Genomic DNA, 14,606 nt, shown 5'->3' on the forward strand with positions numbered 1-14,606 from the left:
CCGAAACTTAAAATTGACTTTAAGATACAACACTCTTACGAATTGCGTCACACAAAGCAACCATAACCTATGATTTATATCAAGGTTCACATAACACTTTTTCCAGGTGTATTAAACTGACAAGGATTTTAAGCTGAAATGGCTTCAGGAATTGTTGGCGTTTTCTTCCTGAATCATCTTTTCTTTTGTTTTTCAGAATTTCCTAAAGCAGTTTGCAAACATTTTTGGTGGTATTTTTATAAAATTATTTTGGGAACCTTTTGAGTCTATTTTTGTGGCGCTTCTTTGTAGCTCACAAAACGCACTAAAAGTCACTCAGGAACCTTGAAGGAGTTTTCCTAACCTTGCCATTAAATTGTATTATAAGTATGGAGCTATTCGAAATGAAAAACACCTGAAGAATGATATGCTTATTTTAGTTAACCGCTTGGCATTTTTGGAAACTTGATGTGGTTAAAAGACACCCAAAAGCCTGATCATATGAACAGCAAGTCTTTTTTACGTGGAAACTAATTTGTTCAGTGTTTTCAGCATTTTCAGAGTAATTTTCAGGATGATTTTGGAGTGGACCCACTGAAAATCCACCTTATATAGAGGTAAAAGTCTTAAACTGCACATGATTCCCATTGATGATGACTTTAAATCAGATTTTTATATTTTACTGGTACCAGGAATTTTGTTTCTATTTTCTGAGATGTTTTCCAATATGATAATCACTGCTCTTGATCATGGGGCTATAAGAAAAGGTGTGTGAAACTCATCAATGGTTAATGTCTAAGTAGTCGTGGCCGAGTGGTTATGGCGATGGACTAGAAATCCATTGGGGTTTCCCCGCGCAGGTTCAAATCCTGCCGACTACGAATATGTTCCTATAGTTTTTTTGTCTGATTACCTGAGAAGATAAATTTGCGTGTGTCCTGCTTTATCACACATGAAGGTGATATGCAAACTTTAGACAGGGTTTCTAGAACCAGACTGACTTGATTTTTGGATGTATTTTCTATAAGCCGATCTGACGCTGCATCCCACGTGCGTCAAGCCACTAATTAAAAGAAGCGCCATGAGTGCCACCAGGTAAGTGGTGCTTCTCCCTCTTTTGTCTAGCAGTCACAAACCACTGCTGTGGCAGATGTACTGGGACATGCACTTTGATTTGCAACAACCTTGAATTATCTCTTGGAATAAACTTTTTACCACACAATGAAAATGTTTTAGCCACTTCTGGATGAACAGCTTTCTAACAGTATAAGTTTTGCAATTATTTTTTTTCTTACCCTGTTTCCAAGTAACAGATCCAGCACTCTATTTACTAGCCACTTTTCATCCACATTTAAAACTGTCCTTGTTGAGATATCATGGAACCCTTGGCACACTTGTGGAATAAAAGTTTAGGAGATATTAATTTACCATTGTGTATTAATTGCAGATTTGCACTACAGCTTTAGAGCCTGTGTTCACCTTCATTCATGAGTTCAAATGTGCTTTTTAGCACAAAAACTGCAGCCGCGTATTTTTTTTTGTGTGGTTCCATGGTGTATAGGTTAGCACTCTGGACTTTGAATCCAGCAATCTGAGTTCAAATCTCAGTGGAAACTGGGCACCTCTTTGTACATATGTTTCAGTTTTTCTGCTTACACTGAGTTCTCCTGAGCCCAAGTTTTAACATAAAAAGAGAGTTAAAATCAACATGCCAAAAAAAGATTTGAATGTTCCAAACATCCAAGGCGTGATCACTTTGAGTTGTATGGCCAAATCCACCTATGAAGCAGGATTACCGAAACTTAAAATTGACTTTAAGATACAACACTCTTACGAATTGTGTCACACAAAGCAACCATACCCTATGATTTATGTCAATGTTCACATAACACTTTTTCCAGGTGTATTAAACTGACAAGGATTTTAAGCTGAAATGGCTTCAGGAATTGTTGGCGTTTTCTTCCTGAATCATCTTTTCTTTTGTTTTTCAGAATTTCCTAAAGCAGTTTGCAAACATTTTTGGTGGTATTTTTATAAAATTATTTTGGGAACCTTTTGAGTCTATTTTTGTGGCGCTTCTTTGTAGCTCACAAAACGCACTAAAAGTCACTCAGGAACCTTGAAGGAGATTTCCTAACCTTGCCATTAAATTGTATTATAAGTATGGAGCTATTCGAAATGAAAAACACCTGAAGAATGATATGCTTATTTTAGTTAACCGCTTGGCATTTTTGGAAACTTGATGTGGTTAAAAGACACCCAAAAGCCTGATCATATGAACAGCAAGTCTTTTTTACGTGGAAACTAATTTGTTCAGTGTTTTCAGCATTTTCAGAGTAATTTTCAGGATGATTTTGGAGTGGACCCACTGAAAATCCACCTTATAAAGAGGTAAAAGTCTTAAACTGCACATGATTCCCATTGATGATGACTTTAAATCAGATTTTTATATTTTACTTGTACCTGGAATATTGTTTCTTTTTCTGAGATGTTTTCCAAAGGAATAATCACTGCTCTTGATCATGGTGCTATAAGAAAAGGTGTGTGAAACTCATCAATGGTTAATGTCTAAGTAGTCGTGGCTGAGTGGTTAAGGCGATGGACTAGAAATCCATTGGGGTTTCCCCGCGCAGGTTCAAATCCTGCCGACTACGAATATGTTCCTATAGTTTTTTTGTCTGATTACCTGAGAAGATAAATTTGCTTGTGTCCTGCTTTATCACACATGAAGGTGATATGCAAACTTTAGACACGGTTTCTAGAACCAGACTGACTTGATTTTTGGATGTATTTTCTATAAGCCGATCTGACGCTGCATCCCACGTGCGTCAAGCCACTAATTAAAAGAAGCGGCATGAGTGCCACCAGGTAAGTGGTGCTTCTCCCTCTTTTGTCTAGCAGTCACAGACCACTACTGTGGCAGATGTACTGGGATATGCACTTTGATTTGCAACAACATTGAATTATCTCTTGGAATAAATTTTTTACCACACAGTGAAAATTTTTTTGCCACTTCTGGATGAACAGCTTTCTAACAGTATAAGTTTTGCAATTATTTTTTTTCTTACCCTGTTTCCAAGTAACAGATCCAGCACTCTATTTACTAGCCACTTTTCATCAACATTTAAAACTGTCATTGTTGAGATATCATGGAACCCTTGGCACACTTGTGGAATAAAAGTTTAGGAGATATTAATTTACCATTGTGCATTAATTGTAGATTTGCACTACAGCTTTAGAGCCTGTATTCACCTTCATTCATGAGTTCAAATGTGCTTTTTAGCACAAAAACTGCAGCCAGGTGTTTTTTTATGTGGTTCCATGGTGTAATGGTTAGCACTCTGGACTCTGAATCCAGCGATCTGAGTTCAAATCTCAGTGGAACCTGGGCAGCTCTCTGTACATATGTTTCAGTTTTTCCGCTTACACTGAGTTCTCCTAAGCCCAAGTTTTAACATAAAAAGAGAGTTAAAATCAACATGCCAAAAAAAGATTTGAATGTTCCAAACATCCAAGGCGTGATCACTTTGAGTTGTATGGCCAAATCCACCTATGAAGCAGGATTACCGAAACTTAAAATTGACTTTAAGATACAACACTCTTACGAATTGTGTCACACAAAGCAACCATACCCTATGATTTATGTCAATGTTCACATAACACTTTTTCCAGGTGTATTAAACTGCCAAGGATTTTAAGCTGAAATGGCTTCAGGAATTGTTGGCGTTTTCTTCCTGAATCATCTTTTCTTTTGTTTTTCAGAATTTCCTAAAGCAGTTTGCAAACATTTTTGGTGGTATTTTTATAAAATTATTTTGGGAACCTTTTGAGTCTATTTTTGTGGCGCTTCTTTGTAGCTCACAAAACGCACTAAAAGTCACTCAGGAACCTTGAAGGAGTTTTTCTAACCTTCCCATTAAATTGTATTATAAGTATGGAGCTATTCGAAATGAAAAACACCTGAAGAATGATATGCTTATTTTAGTTAACCGCTTGGCATTTTTGGAAACTTGATGTGGTTAAAAGACACCCAAAAGCCTGATCATATGAACAGCAAGTCTTTTTTACGTGGAAACTAATTTGTTCAGTGTTTTCAGCATTTTCAGAGTAATTTTCAGGATGATTTTGGAGTGGACCCACTGAAAATCCGCCTTATAAAGAGGTAAAAGTCTTAAACTGTACATGATTCCCATTGATGATGACTTTAAATCAGATTTTTATATTTTACTGGTACCAGGAATTTTGTTTGTATTTTCTGAGATGTTTTCCAATATGATAATCACTGCTCTCGATCATGGTGCTATAAGAAATGGTGTGTGAAACTCATTAATGATCAATGTCTGAGTAGTCGTGGCCGAGTGGTTAAGGCGATGGACTAGAAATCCATTGGGGTTTCCCCGCGCAGGTTCAAATCCTGCCGACTACGAATATGTTCCTATAATTTTTTGTCTGATTACCTGAGAAGATAAATTTGCGTGTGTCCTGGTTTATCACACATGAAGGTGATATGCAAACTTTAGACAGGGTTTCTAAAACCAGACTGACTTGATTTTTGGATGTATTTTCTATAAGCCGATCTGACGCTGCATCCCACGTGCGTCAAGCCACTAATTAAAAGAAGCGCCATGAGTGCCACCAGGTAAGTGGTGCTTCTCCCTCTTTTGTCTAGCAGTCACAGACCACTGCTGTGGCAGATGTACTGGGACATGCACTTTGATTTGCAACAACATTGAATTATCTCTTGGAATAAACTTTTTACCACACAATGAAAATTTTTTAGCCACTTCTGGATGAACAGCTTTCTAACAGTATAAGTTTTGCAATTATTTTTTTTCTTACCCTGTTTCCAAGTAACAGATCCAGCACTCTATTTACTAGCCACTTTTCATCCACATTTAAAACTGTCCTTGTTGAGATATCATGGAACCCTTGGCACACTTGTGGAATAAAAGTTTAGGAGATATTAATTTACCATTGTGTATTAATTGTAGATTTGCACTACAGATTTAGAGCCTGTGTTCACCTTCATTCATGAGTTCAAATGTGCTTTTTAGCACAAAAACTGCAGCCGCGTATTTTTTTTTGTGTGGTTCCATGGTGTATAGGTTAGCACTCTGGACTTTGAATCCAGCGATCTGAGTTCAAATCTCAGTGGAACCTGGGCACCTCTTTGTACATATGTTTCAGTTTTTCCGCTTACACTGAGTTCTTCTGAGCCCAAGTTTTAACATAAAAAGAGAGTTAAAATCAACATGCCAAAAAAAGATTTGAATGTTCCAAACATCCATGGAGTGATCACTTTGAGTTGTATGGCCAAATCCACCTATGAAGCAGGATTACCGAAACTTAAAATTGACTTTAAGATACAACACTCTTACGAATTGCGTCACACAAAGCAACCATACCCTATGATTTATGTCAATGTTCACATAACACTTTTTCCAGGTGTATTAAACTGACAAGGATTTTAAGCTGAAATGGCTTCAGGAATTGTTGGCGTTTTCTTCCTGAATCATCTTTTCTTTTGTTTTTCAGAATTTCCTAAAGCAGTTTGCAAACATTTTTGGTGGTATTTTTATAAAATTATTTTGGGAACCTTTTGAGTCTATTTTTGTGGCGCTTCTTTGTAGCTCACAAAACGCACTAAAAGTCACTCAGGAACCTTGAAGGAGTTTTTCTAACCTTCCCATTAAATTGTATTATAAGTATGGAGCTATTCGAAATGAAAAACACCTGAAGAATGATATGCTTATTTTAGTTAACCGCTTGGCATTTTTGGAAACTTGATGTGGTTAAAAGACACCCAAAAGCCTGATCATATGAACAGCAAGTCTTTTTTACGTGGAAACTAATTTGTTCAGTGTTTTCAGCATTTTCAGAGTAATTTTCAGGATGATTTTGGAGTGGACCCACTGAAAATCCTCCTTATAAAGAGGTAAAAGTCTTAAACTGTACATGATTCCCATTGATGATGACTTTAAACCAGATTTTTATATTTTACTGGTACCTGGAATTTTGTTTCTATTTTCTGAGATGTTTTCCAATATGATAATCACTGCTCTTGATCATGGTGCTATAAGAAATGGTGTGTGAAACTCAAGAATGATCAATGTCTGAGTAGTCGTGGCCGAGTGGTTAAGGCGATGGACTAGAAATCCATTGGGGTTTCCCCGCGCAGGTTCAAATCCTGCCGACTACGAATATGTTCCTATAATTTTTTTGTCTGATTACCTGAGAAGATAAATTTGCGTGTGTCCTGGTTTATCACACATGAAGGTGATATGCAAACTTTAGACAGGGTTTCTAAAACCAGACTGACTTGATTTTTGGATGTATTTTCTATAAGCCGATCTGACGCTGCATCCCACGTGCGTCAAGCCACTAATTAAAAGAAGCGCCATGAGTGCCACCAGGTAAGTGGTGCTTCTACCTCTTTTGTCTAGCAGTCACAGACCACTACTGTGGCAGATGTACTGGGACATGCACTTTGATTTGCAACAACCTTGAATTATCTCTTGGAATAAACTTTTTACCACACAATGAAAATTTTTTAGCCACTTCTGGATGAACAGCTTTCTAACAGTATAAGTTTTGCAATTATTTTTTTTCTTACCCTGTTTCCAAGTAACAGATCCAGCACTCTATTTACTAGCCACTTTTCATCCACATTTAAAACTGTCCTTGTTGAGATATCATGGAACGCTTGGCACACTTGTGGAATAAAAGTTTAGGAGATATTAATTTACCATTGTGTGTTAATTGTAGATTTGCACTACAGCTTTAGAGCCTGTATTCACCTTCATTCATGAGTTCAAATGTGCTTTTTAGCACAAAAACTGCAGCCGCGTATTTTTTTTTGTGTGGTTCCATGGTGTATAGGTTAGCACTCTGGACATTGAATACAGCGATCTGAGTTCAAATCTCAGTGGAACCTGGGCACCTCTTTGTACATATGTTTCAGTTTTTCCGCTTACACTGAGTTCTCCTGTGCCCAAGTTTTAACATAAAAAGAGAGTTAAAATCAACATGCCAAAAAAAGATTTGAATGTTCCAAACATCCAAGGCGTGATCACTTTGAGTTGTATGGCCAAATCTACCTATGAAGCAGGATTACCGAAACTTAAAATTGACTTTAAGATACAACACTCTTACGAATTGTGTCACACAAAGCAACCATACCCTATGATTTATGTCAATGTTCACATAACACTTTTTCCAGGTGTATTAAACTGACAAGGATTTTAAGCTGAAATGGCTTCAGGAATTGTTGGCGTTTTCTTCCTGAATCATCTTTTCTTTTGTTTTTCAGAATTTCCTAAAGCAGTTTGCAAACATTTTTGGTGGTATTTTTATAAAATTATTTTGGGAACCTTTTGAGTCTATTTTTGTGGCGCTTCTTTGTAGCTCACAAAACGCACTAAAAGTCACTCAGGAACCTTGAAGGAGTTTTTCTAACCTTGCCATTAAATTGTATTATAAGTATGGAGCTATTCGAAATGCAGAACACCTGAAGAATGATATGCTTATTTTAGTTAACCGCTTGGCATTTTTGGAAACTTGATGTGGTTAAAAGACACCCAAAAGCCTGATCATATGAACAGCAAGTCTTTTTTACGTGGAAACTAATTTGTTCAGTGTTTTCAGCATTTTCAGAGTAATTTTCAGGATGATTTTGGAGTGGACCCACTGAAAATCCGCCTTATAAAGAGGTAAAAGTCTTAAACTGTACATGATTCCCATTGATGATGACTTTAAACCAGATTTTTATATTTTACTGGTACCTGGAATTTTGTTTCTATTTTCTGAGATGTTTTCCAATATGATAATCACTGCTCTTGATCATGGTGCTATAAGAAAAGGTGTGTGAAACTCATTAATGATCAATGTCTGAGTAGTCGTGGCCGAGTGGTTAAGGCGATGGACTAGAAATCCATTGGGGTTTCCCCGCGCAGGTTCAAATCCTGCCGACTACGAATATGTTCCTATAATTTTTTGTCTGGTTACCTGAGAAGATAAATTTGCGTGTGTCCTGGTTTATCACACATGAAGGTGATATGCAAACTTTAGACAGGGTTTCTAAAACCAGACTGACTTGATTTTTGGATGTATTTTCTATATGCCGATCTGACGCTGCATCCCACGTGCGTCAAGCCACTAATTAAAAGAAGCGCCATGAGTGCCACCAGGTAAGTGGTGCTTCTCCCTCTTTTGTCTAGCAGTCACAGACCACTGCTGTGGCAGATGTACTGGGACATGCACTTTGATTTGCAACAACCTTGAATTATCTCTTGGAATAAACTTTTTACCACACAATGAAAATGTTTTAGCCACTTCTGGATGAACAGCTTTCTAACAGTATAAGTTTTGCAATTATTTTTTTTCTTACCCTGTTTCCAAGTGACAGATCCAGCACTCTATTTACTAGCCACTTTTCATCCACATTTAAAACTGTCCTTGTTGAGATATCATGGAACCCTTGGCACACTTGTGGAATAAAAGTTTAGGAGATATTAATTTACCATTGTGTATTAATTGTAGATTTGCACTACAGCTTTAGAGCCTGTGTTCACCTTCATTCATGAGTTCAAATGTGCTTTTTAGCACAAAAACTGCAGCCGCGTATTTTTTTTTGTGTGGTTCCATGGTGTATAGGTTAGCACTCTGGACTTTGAATCCAGCGATCTGAGTTCAAATCTCAGTGGAACCTGGGCACCTCTTTGTACATATGTTTCAGTTTTTCCGCTTACACTGAGTTCTCCTAAGCCCAAGTTTTAACATAAAAAGAGAGTTAAAATCAACATGCCAAAAAAAGATTTGAATGTTCCAAACATCCAAGGCGTGATCACTTTGAGTTGTATGGCCAAATCCACCTATGAAGCAGGATTACCGAAACTTAAAATTGACTTTAAGATACAACACTCTTACGAATTGTGTCACACAAAGCAACCATACCCTATGATTTATGTCAATGTTCACATAACACTTTTTCCAGGTGTATTAAACTGCCAAGGATTTTAAGCTGAAATGGCTTCAGGAATTGTTGGCGTTTTCTTCCTGAATCATCTTTTCTTTTGTTTTTCAGAATTTCCTAAAGCAGTTTGCAAACATTTTTGGTGGTATTTTTATAAAATTATTTTGGGAACCTTTTGAGTCTATTTTTGTGGCGCTTCTTTGTAGCTCACAAAACGCACTAAAAGTCACTCAGGAACCTTGAAGGAGTTTTTCTAACCTTGCCATTAAATTGTATTATAAGTATGGAGCTATTCGAAATGCAGAACACCTGAAGAATGATATGCTTATTTTAGTTAACCGCTTGGCATTTTTGGAAACTTGATGTGGTTAAAAGACACCCAAAAGCCTGATCATATGAACAGCAAGTCTTTTTTACGTGGAAACTAATTTGTTCAGTGTTTTCAGCATTTTCAGAGTAATTTTCAGGATGATTTTGGAGTGGACCCACTGAAAATCCGCCTTATAAAGAGGTAAAAGTCTTAAACTGTACATGATTCCCATTGATGATGACTTTAAACCAGATTTTTATATTTTACTGGTACCTGGAATTTTGTTTCTATTTTCTGAGATGTTTTCCAATATGATAATCACTGCTCTTGATCATGGTGCTATAAGAAATGGTGTGTGAAACTCATTAATGATCAACGTCTGAGTAGTCGTGGCCGAGTGGTTAAGGCGATGGAGTAGAAATCCATTGGGGTTTCCCCGCGCAGGTTCAAATCCTGCCGACTACGAATATGTTCCTATAATTTTTTGTCTGATTACCTGAGAAGATAAATTTGCGTGTGTCCTGGTTTATCACACATGAAGGTGATATGCAAACTTTAGACAGGGTTTCTAAAACCAGACTGACTTGATTTTTGGATGTATTTTCTATAAGCCGATCTGACGCTGCATCCCACGTGCGTCAAGTCACTAATTAAAAGAAGCGCCATGAGTGCCACCAGGTAAGTGGTGCTTCTCCCTCTTTTGTCTAGCAGTCACAGACCACTGCTGTGGCAGATGTACTGGGACATGCACTTTGATTTGCAACAACCTTGAATTATCTCTTGGAATAAACTTTTTACCACACAATGAAAATTTTTTAGCCACTTCTGGATGAACAGCTTTCTAACAGTATAAGTTTTGCAATTATTTTTTTTCTTACCCTGTTTCCAAGTAACAGATCCAGCACTCTATTTACTAGCCACTTTTCATCCACATTTAAAACTGTCCTTGTTGAGATATCATGGAACCCTTGGCACACTTGTGGAATAAAAGTTTAGGAGATATTAATTTACCATTGTGTATTAATTGTAGATTTGCACTACAGCTTTAGAGCCTGTGTTCACCTTCATTCATGAGTTCAAATGTGCTTTTTAGCACAAAAACTGCAGCCGCGTATTTTTTTTTGTGTGGTTCCATGGTGTATAGGTTAGCACTCTGGACTTTGAATCCAGCGATCTGAGTTCAAATCTCAGTGGAACCTGGGCACCTCTTTGTACATATGTTTCAGTTTTTCCGCTTACACTGAGTTCTCCTGAGCCCAAGTTTTAACATAAAAAGAGAGGTAAAATCAACATGCCAAAAAAAGATTTGAATGTTCCAAACATCCAAGGCGTGATCACTTTGAGTTGTATGGCCAAATCCACCTATGAAGCAGGATTACCGAAACTTAAAATTGACTTTAAGATACAACACTCTTACGAATTGTGTCACACAAAGCAACCATACCCTATGATTTATGTCAATGTTCACATAACACTTTTTCCAGGTGTATTAAACTGACAAGGATTTTAAGCTGAAATGGCTTCAGGAATTGTTGGCGTTTTCTTCCTGAATCATCTTTTCTTTTGTTTTTCAGAATTTCCTAAAGCAGTTTGCAAACATTTTTGGTGGTATTTTTATAAAATTATTTTGGGAACATTTTGAGTCTATTTTTGTGGCGCTTCTTTGTAGCTCACAAAACGCACTAAAAGTCACTCAGGAACCTTGAAGGAGTTTTCCTAACCTTGCCATTAAATTGTATTATAAGTATGGAGCTATTCGAAATGAAAAACACCTGAAGAATGATATGCTTATTTTAGTTAACCGCTTGGCATTTTTGGAAACTTGATGTGGTTAAAAGACACCCAAAAGCCTGATCATATGAACAGCAAGTCTTTTTTACGTGGAAACTAATTTGTTCAGTGTTTTCAGCATTTTCAGAGTAATTTTCAGGATGATTTTGGAGTGGACCCACTGAAAATCCACCTTATAAAGAGGTAAAAGTCTTAAACTGCACATGATTCCCATTGAAGATGACTTTAAATCAGATTTTTATATTTTACTGGTACCTGGAATTTTGTTTCCATTTTCTGAGATGTTTTCCAATATGATAATCACTGCTCTTGATCATGGTGCTATAAGAAAAGGTGTGTGAAACTCATTAATGATCAATGTCTGAGTAGTCGTGGCCGAGTGGTTAAGGCGATGGACTAGAAATCCATTGGGGTTTCCCCGCGCAGGTTCAAATCCTGCCGACTACGAATATGTTCCTATAGTTTTTTTGTCTGATTACCTGAGAAGATAAATTTGCGTGTGTCCTGCTTTATCACACATGAAGGTGATATGCAAACTTTAGACACGGTTTCTAGAACCAGACTGACTTGATTTTTGGATGTATTTTCTATAAGCCAATCTGACGCTGCATCCCACGTGCGTCAAGCCACTAATTAAAAGAAGCGGCATGAGTGCCACCAGGTAAGTGGTGCTTCTACCTCTTTTGTCTAGCAGTCACAGACCACTGCTGTGGCAGATGTACTGGGACATGCACTTTGATTTGCAACAACCTTGAATTATCTCTTGGAATAAACTTTTTACCACACAATGAAAATTTTTTAGCCACTTCTGGATGAACAGTTTTCTAACAGTATAAGTTTTGCAATTATTTTTTTTCTTACCCTGTTTCCAAGTAACAGATCCAGCACTCTATTTACTAGCCACTTTTCATCAACATTTAAAACTGTCCTTGTTGACATATCATGGAACCCTTGGCACACTTGTGGAATAAAAGTTTAGGAGATATTAATTTACCATTGTGTATTAATTGTAGATTTGCACTACAGCTTTAGAGCCTGTATTCACCTTCATTCATGAGTTCAAGTGTGCTATTTAGCACAAAAACTGCAGCCATGTATTTTTTTTTGTGTGGTTCCATGGTGTAATGGTTAGCACTCTGGACTTTGAAACCAGCGATCTGAGTTCAAATCTCAGTGGAACCTGGGCAGCTCTTTGTACATAAGATTCAGTTTTTCCGCTTACACTGAGTTCTCCTGTGCCCAAGTTTTAACATAAAAAGAGAGATAAAATCAACATGCCAAAAAAAGATTTGAATGTTCCAAACATCCATGGAGTGATCACTTTGAGTTGTATGGCCAAATCCACCTATGAAGCAGGATTACCGAAACTTAAAATTGACTTTAAGATACAACACTCTTACAAATTGTGTCACACACAGCAACCATACCCTATGATTTATGTCAATGTTCACATAACACTTTTTCCAGGTGTATTAAACTGACAAGGATTTTAAGCTGAAATGGCTTCAGGAATTGTTGGCGTTTTCTTCCTGAATCATCTTTTCTTTTGTTTTTCAGAATTTCCTAAAGCAGTTTGCAAACATTTTTGGTGGTATTTTTATAAAATTATTTTGGGTACCTTTTGAGTCTATTTTTGTGGCGCTTCTTTGTAGCTCACAAAACGCACTAAAAGTCACTCAGGAACCTTGAAGGAGTTTTTCTAACCTTGCCATTAAATTGTATTATAAGTATGGAGCTATTCGAAATGAAAAACACCTGAAGAATGATATGCTTATTTTAGTTAACCGATTGGCATTTTTGGAAACTTGATGTGGTTAAAAGACACCCAAAAGCCTGATCATATGAACAGCAAGTCTTTTTTACGTGGAAACTAATTTGTTCAGTGTTTTCAGCATTTTCAGAGTAATTTTCAGGATGATTTTGGAGTGGACCCACTGAAAATCCGCCTTATAAAGAGGTAAAAGTCTTAAACTGTACATGATTCCCATTGATGATGACTTTAAATCAGATTTTTATATTTTACTGGTACCTGGAATTTTGTTTCTATTTTCTGAGATGTTTTCCAAAGGGATAATCACTGCTCTTGATCATGGTGCTATAAGAAAAGGTGTGTGAAACTCATCAATGGTCAATGTCTGAGTAGTCGTGGCCGAGTGGTTAAGGCGATGGACTAGAAATCCATTGGGGTTTCCCCGCGCTGGTTCAAATCCTGCCAACTACGAATATGTTCCTATAGTTTTTTGTCTGATTACCTGAGAAGATAAATTTGAGTGTGTCCTGGTTTATCACACATGAAGGTGATATGCAAACTTTAGACACGGTTTCTAGAACCAGACTGACTTGATTTTTGGATGTATTTTCTATAAGCCGATCTGACGCTGCATCCCACGTGCGTCAAGCCACTAATTAAAAGAAGCGCCATGAGTGCCACCAGGTAAGTGGTGCTTCTCCCTCTTTTGTCTAGTAGTCACAGAACACTGCTGTGGCAGATGTACTGGGACATGCACTTTGATTTGCAACAACCTTGAATTATCTCTTGGAATAAACTTTTTACCACACAATGAAAATTTTTTAGCCACTTCTGGATGAACAGCTTTCTAACAGTATAAGTTTTGCAATTATTTTTTTTCTTACCCTGTTTCCAAGTAACAGATCCAGCACTCTATTTACTAGCCACTTTTCATCAACATTTAAAACTGTCCTTGTTGACATATCATGGAACCCTTGGCACACTTGTGGAATAAAAGTTTAGGAGATATTAATTTACCATTGTGTAATAATTGTAGATTTGCACTACAGCTTTAGAGCCTGTATTCACCTTCATTCATGAGTTCAAATGTGCTTTTTAGCACAAAAACTGCAGCCGCATATTTTCATTTGTGTGGTTCCATGGTGTAATGGTTAGCACTCTGGACTTTGAATCCAGCGATCTGAGTTCAAATCTCAGTGGAACCTGGGCAGCTCTTTGTACATATGTTTCAGTTTTTCAGCTTACACTGAGTTCTCCTGTGCCCAAGTTTTAACATAAAAAGAGAGTTAAAATCAACATGCCAAAAAAAGATTTGAATGTTCCAAACATCCATGGAGTGATCACTTTGAGTTGTATGGCCAAATCCACCTATGAAGCAGGATTACCGAAACTTAAAATTGACTTTAAGATACAACACTCTTACGAATTGTGTCACACAAAGCAACCATACCCTATGATTTATGTCAATGTTCACATAACACTTTTTCCAGGTGTATTAAACTGACAAGGATTTTAAGCTGAAATGGCTTCAGGAATTGTTGGGTTTTCTTCCTGAATCATCTTTTCTTTTGTTTTTCAGAATTTCCTAAAGCAGTTTGCAAACATTTTTGGTGGTATTTTTATAAAATTATTTTGGGAACCTTTTGAGTCTATTTTTGTGGCGCTTCTTTGTAGCTCACAAAACGCACTAAAAGTCACTCAGGAACCTTGAAGGAGTTTTTCTAACCTTCCCATTAAATTGTATTATAAGTATGGAGCTATTCGAAATGAAAAACACCTGAAAAATGATATGCTTATTTTAGTTA

At 37.0% G+C, this 14,606-nt stretch overlaps 14 non-coding genes across 14 annotated transcripts; all 14 read left to right on the forward strand.

Moving 5' to 3' along the window:
• Positions 1–778: 778 nt before the first annotated feature.
• Positions 779–860, forward strand: TRNAS-AGA (transfer RNA serine (anticodon AGA)). The gene has a single exon. It is a non-coding gene; the product is annotated as a tRNA-Ser (tRNA).
• A 1,691-nt stretch (positions 861–2,551) lies between these two features.
• Positions 2,552–2,633, forward strand: TRNAS-AGA (transfer RNA serine (anticodon AGA)). Its single transcript has one exon. It is a non-coding gene; the product is annotated as a tRNA-Ser (tRNA).
• Positions 2,634–3,294: 661 nt separating this feature from the next.
• Positions 3,295–3,366, forward strand: TRNAQ-CUG (transfer RNA glutamine (anticodon CUG)). Its single transcript has one exon. It is a non-coding gene; the product is annotated as a tRNA-Gln (tRNA).
• A 957-nt stretch (positions 3,367–4,323) lies between these two features.
• TRNAS-AGA (transfer RNA serine (anticodon AGA)) lies at positions 4,324–4,405 on the forward strand. The gene has a single exon. It is a non-coding gene; the product is annotated as a tRNA-Ser (tRNA).
• Positions 4,406–5,067: 662 nt separating this feature from the next.
• Positions 5,068–5,139, forward strand: TRNAQ-UUG (transfer RNA glutamine (anticodon UUG)). Its single transcript has one exon. It is a non-coding gene; the product is annotated as a tRNA-Gln (tRNA).
• Positions 5,140–6,096: 957 nt separating this feature from the next.
• Positions 6,097–6,178, forward strand: TRNAS-AGA (transfer RNA serine (anticodon AGA)). Its single transcript has one exon. It is a non-coding gene; the product is annotated as a tRNA-Ser (tRNA).
• Positions 6,179–7,870: 1,692 nt separating this feature from the next.
• TRNAS-AGA (transfer RNA serine (anticodon AGA)) lies at positions 7,871–7,952 on the forward strand. The gene has a single exon. It is a non-coding gene; the product is annotated as a tRNA-Ser (tRNA).
• Positions 7,953–8,614: 662 nt separating this feature from the next.
• TRNAQ-UUG (transfer RNA glutamine (anticodon UUG)) lies at positions 8,615–8,686 on the forward strand. The gene has a single exon. It is a non-coding gene; the product is annotated as a tRNA-Gln (tRNA).
• A 957-nt stretch (positions 8,687–9,643) lies between these two features.
• On the forward strand, positions 9,644–9,725 carry TRNAS-AGA (transfer RNA serine (anticodon AGA)). Its single transcript has one exon. It is a non-coding gene; the product is annotated as a tRNA-Ser (tRNA).
• A 662-nt stretch (positions 9,726–10,387) lies between these two features.
• On the forward strand, positions 10,388–10,459 carry TRNAQ-UUG (transfer RNA glutamine (anticodon UUG)). Its single transcript has one exon. It is a non-coding gene; the product is annotated as a tRNA-Gln (tRNA).
• Positions 10,460–11,416: 957 nt separating this feature from the next.
• Positions 11,417–11,498, forward strand: TRNAS-AGA (transfer RNA serine (anticodon AGA)). The gene has a single exon. It is a non-coding gene; the product is annotated as a tRNA-Ser (tRNA).
• A 663-nt stretch (positions 11,499–12,161) lies between these two features.
• Positions 12,162–12,233, forward strand: TRNAQ-UUG (transfer RNA glutamine (anticodon UUG)). The gene has a single exon. It is a non-coding gene; the product is annotated as a tRNA-Gln (tRNA).
• Positions 12,234–13,190: 957 nt separating this feature from the next.
• TRNAS-AGA (transfer RNA serine (anticodon AGA)) lies at positions 13,191–13,272 on the forward strand. Its single transcript has one exon. It is a non-coding gene; the product is annotated as a tRNA-Ser (tRNA).
• A 662-nt stretch (positions 13,273–13,934) lies between these two features.
• TRNAQ-UUG (transfer RNA glutamine (anticodon UUG)) lies at positions 13,935–14,006 on the forward strand. The gene has a single exon. It is a non-coding gene; the product is annotated as a tRNA-Gln (tRNA).
• Positions 14,007–14,606: the final 600 nt, after the last annotated feature.

The sequence above is a fragment of the Ranitomeya imitator genome, chromosome 9 (assembly GCF_032444005.1).
Source record: "Ranitomeya imitator isolate aRanImi1 chromosome 9, aRanImi1.pri, whole genome shotgun sequence".
In the NCBI taxonomy this organism is placed as follows: Eukaryota; Metazoa; Chordata; class Amphibia; order Anura; family Dendrobatidae; genus Ranitomeya; species Ranitomeya imitator.